This window comes from Bos taurus, chromosome 28, assembly GCF_002263795.3.
Source record: "Bos taurus isolate L1 Dominette 01449 registration number 42190680 breed Hereford chromosome 28, ARS-UCD2.0, whole genome shotgun sequence".
NCBI lineage: Eukaryota > Metazoa > Chordata > Mammalia > Artiodactyla > Bovidae > Bos > Bos taurus.
This window is the reverse complement of record NC_037355.1, coordinates 43,836,065-43,841,935: the sequence shown is the minus strand read 5'-3', so window position 1 is coordinate 43,841,935 and position 5,871 is coordinate 43,836,065.

Sequence of the window (5,871 nt, the reverse complement as noted above, 5' to 3'; positions counted from 1 at the left end):
CTTCCTGTTGTCACTTCTTGTTGTAAAGTTGGGGGTGGGGCAGATGGATTAGGGAGGGTAGAGGATGGGAAGAAAGGAAGACTAAGCACGAAGGGACAGATTCACCCTCCTCTGGGCAGATTTTCCTCTGAGCATCGGCAACGTTTACAGGTCTGTTGGCATCTCCACTCTTTAGCCTTTTGTTGGTTTTGCATCCCTGCAAAGATGCCAAGGAAGAAGCAGCACAGGAAGGATGTTTTACTTTCTACAAATCATTTATCCACTTATCCCTTCTCAGAGCACTTCTGTCTAGGCGCTGGGATCCAGGCTGAAACAAACACGTGTCTTGGAGCACAGCAGGAAAGACGTTATAGACAGTTCACAGTTGGCTCTCCATACCCATGGGTTCCACGTGGATCCAAGAATGGATCACAAATACTTGGGGAAAAAAATTCCAGAAAGTTCCTAAAAGCAAAATTGGGATTTGTCATGTGCCAGCTACTGTGTTACAGTGCATTTACATTGTATTTACAATGATTTCTTGGCATTTACACCTTACTGGGTATTGTAAGTAATCTAGAGATGATCTAAAGTATATGGGAGGATGTGTGTAAGTTACATGCAAACACTACACCATTTCATATGAAGGACTTGAGCATGTGTGAAGTTTGGTACCTTCAGGGAGATCCTGGAACCAATCCCCCATGAATACTGATGGGCAACTGTAATTCCCTGAGTTATGGGTTATGTTGGAGGTAAGTGCAGAGGACTGTGGGAGTCAGGGAAGGCTCCCTGGAGGAGATGGTGTTGAAAGGAAATGTCCTCCAGGAAAGCTGGAAGAGAGGATCTTCTTATGGAGCAGGCCCAGAAATACTGGCCATGGGTTGCAGTAGGGAAGCCTGAAGAGAAAGAGCAGTCTGAAGTTGGAGGACAGAGTGGTAAAATTCCATCTGCTCGAATACAGCTTCTTGGAGTACATACTGAATCACACTAAAGGAGCATTCTAAGTGACACAAAATAAAAATTAGAGCTGCTGTTGATAGTATGTGTGTCCTGGGCCCTCTGCTGGGGGTTCTACATATTCACTAGATATTCTTTAACCTTTACCATGGCTTTGCCTGCTGGGAATGTGCCCATTTTACAGATGAGGAATATTCACGAACCTTGACGTTGAAGGTCATTCGCCAAGTCTACTTGGCCTCTGTGTGTAAGGCTACACTACTTCTCTTGGAAAATAGCCTCTTATTCCTGACCCTGTGGAGATCTAGTGGTCTGGGGTCTTTCCCTGCGGTTGGGCTGTGGCAGTGGGTGGGATGTATCCTGTGAGGCCCCTGGCCTGGGACAGGAACCCTCATGCTCTGGAGCTGGGTTATTGGCATGTCCTCCTCGCTCTCGGTACAGGGAGGCTGCACACGGCTGGCGGGGACCAATGGCTGAGATTGCTAAGCTGAGGAAAACCAAACACGTGAAATGAGGCTCCAGACTTTACGAAGATAATAACTAATGCTAGGAAGTAAACGGAGCTCACAGAGCAAAGGCTTTGTGTGAACTGTAATAACTTCAGAGAGCATGGATGATCTCGCTCCTATGAAGCTATAACAGACTATTAAATCATCAGATGTTTAGAAAATACCAAATATTGCCAACACAGAAACATCAAGAGATGGGCTGAGTGATTTCCTTCATTGTAAGCCATGTCAGTTTTGTTGATACCCTTCGGAGTTCAATTCCAGGAAAGAATATCTGATTGGCATTTCTTGGGTCATCTATATCTTTCTTGGAGGAATTTGATTGACAACTTGTCCAAGACTCTGCTCAATAAATGGAAGAGGAACTAGAAAATAAAATTGGGGTATGGCTTCTAGAAGAGGGGAATATGGATGTTGAACCGAAGAAGCGATAGACGGGCATCTGCTCTCGCTGCCACAAGGCAGGTGTGAGAACAGCAACAGTTAATGTTTATCAAGGACTTTCTCTGCGCCAGCCACTGTCTAGACTCTAGACTCTCCAGACTCTAGACTCTCACTGTGTGCCTTGAGATGTATGTTACTTTCACGCTGCCTGTTAGAATGCTGAGGATCAGGGAGGTTGAGTAATGGTCCTTAGGTCACTAGCTGGAGTTCCCATCCAGTGGATGGGGTCTGGTGCCCTTGCCCTGTGCCATGAGCCACACTGCTACCTGGACTCGGGCTTCTTCCTAAGGGTGAGTGAGAGTTAAGTGAGGCAGTATAGCCAAGCACCTGCCACAGTGATCCATCCACAATGGTTGCTCGGTGTCTAACTAGGTGGCTCAGAGCAGGTCTAGGTGAGCTTGTTGGGTTTTCTTCGTATGTGGGAAGTGATAGGAGGTGATGTGAGTTATTGTTTCTTTGAAAACCCAAGGAGACTTTCATACTAAGATAGCATTCTCAAGAATTGGAGGACAGAGTTGAGTTCTATTACAAATAATCTGTCTCCCATGCTGTTTATCACCTCTCTTTTCCAGCTGAAGTGCAAAGTGAAAAATACTCATTTCCTTCTCAGAACTGCTGGACCCAAAATAAAGGGCAAAGAAACAGATGCCCTGCTTTTCTGCAGAGGAACTTAAAAACCAAACTTCATCTTTTTCTGATGGGAAAAGTAATGTATGTCCTTTGAGTAACAGTGAGATACTCCAGATAATAATAAAGCATAATAATCCTGAATGTTTCCAGACAGATCCACGGTGTGCTGGGATCTTGGCTCTGCTCCTTATTTTCTTTCATTTTGATCCTCATAATAGCAACACGAGGAAGCTGTTATTACCACCCCCATTTTGTAGATGGAAACACTGAGAACTGCAGGACTGAGGAATTTCTCAGCCACACAAATCCTAAGGAGGGAGTTAGTGTTCACACTCTGAATTTCCACCCTGAACCATGCTTACTGAGTTGGTGACAAAACAGCCTTTTTTTTTTTTTTCTGTGTCCCCATTTCAGTAAGTGACACACGCGTTTCTGTCTGGCCAACCTTCAGAGCATTTTCTCAAACATATGTGTGCCCAAGTTCATTGTGTTCAGTAAAGGAATTGGGGAGCATTTTTTTGTTGAGACATTACAGCCCGTAGGAGTGTGCTTTGACCACCAAGGGCACATTCCAGGCTGCATCTCTGGACACCAGGGTGGGCACCCCTCACTTTACTAGCAAATCAAGCTCCCTGGGAAACAGCAACAATCACTGTGACAAACTGAACAAGCTGGGAGAGGGAGTGATTTCCCCAAACATATCACCATTACATCATTTTCCTCAGGCAAAACTCCACAACACATATTCCTGTTTCTTTGCCGAAAGCCCTAATGTGTTCTGACAGCTTTTCCGTGTCTGATGGAGTGAGTCCTGGTGTTCCCAGTCACCTCGGCAGCCTCTCCCCGTCCCCACCGGCACACGGCTTGGCCATGCTGTTCTCTGAGCTTCTTCTGGGTCACGAAGGCAGACTGGGCTTGAGTCCTGACTGCCCAGCAGCCTTGTGGCAACAGGCAAGTTGCTTTACTCTCTACAACAGTGTTTTGTTTTTTCCAGTGGCTTAGTTTAAGATGTTTAACTTAATCTCTCCAGAATCTGTTTTTATTTTAAAATTTATTTTAACTGGAGGATAATCACTTTAGAATATTGTGATGGTTTTTGCCATTTATCAGTATGAATCGACCATAGGCATACATGTGTCCCCTCCATCCTGAACCCCTCTCCTGCCTCCCTCCCCACCCTATCCCTCCAGGTTGTCACAGAGCACCGAGTTTGAGGTCAACAGTGTTTTTAAGGCTCCAGCTAGCAGGCTTGGTCTCTGGCAGGTTGTTGAGAACTCATTAACATACATGAAGAACTAGGCAGAGTTTCCTAGCCCAGAACGGCTAACCCAGGGAAGCCCGGCAGCCTGCAGCCCATTTTTGGCCTGGAATTGAGACAAGGAGGAGGAGTTTGCTGTCTGAGGATAAAACAGGAAAGTGCTTCTGCCAGAAGGGTGGAGGCAGAGACCCTGAGGAGACAGAGAGATGGTGGGGGGAGGGGGGTTGTTGTTGAGGGCCGTGTAGCCAAACATGAAGACTGAAAACCCAAAATCCCTTGCTGGGGGCGACAGAAGCCTTTTCCTTTCTCCCTAAGGAAACGTCCATAAATGTGACTTTGTGCACGGCTACCTCTAGGCACGTGGCTTATTTGGGGGTGGCTAAAAGGAAGATGGAGAATTCAATGGACAGAGGAGCCCGGTGGAGTACAGTCCATGGGGTGACAAGGAGTCGGACATGACTGAGCAACTCACACACACAAGAGGAGGATGAGCTGAGTGTCAACAGTCAGCTCCTGTCGCGGTAGGGAGTTGATTCAGGCCTCAGGCTGGGCCGGGGGTCCCTGAGGTTTCAGGGAGCTGCCCCCGCTCCCACAGGCCCCGCAGCTGCTCTGAGCCGTGCTCGTTCAATCTTGCCCAGCATCGTGTTGTGCTTGGTGGCTGGCATTTTGGTTCCAGGTGATAGGAAACCTAACTCACACTGACCTAAGAAAGCCCATCACTCACCTGAGGATGTCATGCTCTGAGTAGCCGATATGAGTTTCAGCTGCCGCAGAGCAGAGCTTGGGATCCCAGTCAAACCGAGAGTAGGGGAGAGGTAACGCCCTAACCACAGGGCTGCTCCTGGAAGAAGGTGGAGGGGAGGCGGCAGAAGTGGACAGCCACTGCCCACCACAGCGGCCAAAGGGGAGCCAGGCCTCCTCTTCTCCATGGACCCAGAGGTGTTCCAGCTCCCGAGACTGCCCACCACAGTGGCCAAAGGGGAGCCAGGCCTCCTCTTCTCCATGGACCCAGAGGTGTTCCAGCTCCCGAGAACCCAGGAGATACTTTTCTCCAGCAAGTCAACTGATTCCCCAAAGGGAGATGCTAAGAAATTGTCAGGAACAGTTTGTACTAAGCACATTTCTCCGAGGCATTTAAATACTTTCCCAACATGCTTTATTAAGCGAGAATGCCACACTGCCCCTTCAGCAAGGGCTGACCGCTGATAGCTGAGCTGTCTGTTTCGACCAATGTGTTATTGGGAGCTGGCTTCCTGGGTGACACTCACTGTGCCAGGCTCTGGGGCAGGAGGCACAGAGACATGGAAGATGACAGGGCTGCCACTTTGAGGAGCTCTATGACCCTCTTGGCGCTAGTCGTAAAGAACCATCTGTCAGTGCAGGAGACATAAGAGATACGGGATTGATGTCTGGGTCTGGAAGATGCCCTGGAGTAGGAAGCGGCAACCCACTCCAGTATTCTTGCCTGCAGAATCCCATAGACAGAGGAGCCTGGCGGGCTACAGTACGTGGAGTCACAATGAGTTGGACAGGACTGAAGCGGCGGAGCACTCACACATACATGACCCTCTCAGGAGTCAGACACACACAGACACAAGATGCTGGGCATTCGTTCAGAGGCTGTGGAGAATGAAGGCTGAGGGAGACCGCAGGAGGGAGCCCACCAGGCTGCTGGGGAGATGTGGTGCGGAAAGATGATGATAAGAGGAGCTGTTTGAGTCAGCAGCATCTACCAGATGAAGTAGGCCCCAACAGGAGGGCAAAGGCCTACGGACCTGGAGGGCCTGGTCTGGTCGCTGAGCGCTGTGGAGTGGATAGCAGCCAAGTGGAGAGGGGAGTGAGGCCCGCGTCATGAAGGACTCTGATGCCCGGCTGAAGAGTTTAGGCTTTATCTTAAAGCCATGCAGGGGTGTCTCAGTCCTGGTTCCCAGCTGTGAGCCACAGAGCTGACTCTGGCTGAGACAGATTCAAAAGGAAATGTGTGAGGGGAAGCCAGAGAGCTCACAGAATTGCCAGAAAGGCTGAGAAAGCTGGCTGGCTTTAAAAAAAAAAAAAAGGGACAAGACTCCAAGCCAGAGGAAGAGCTCAAGT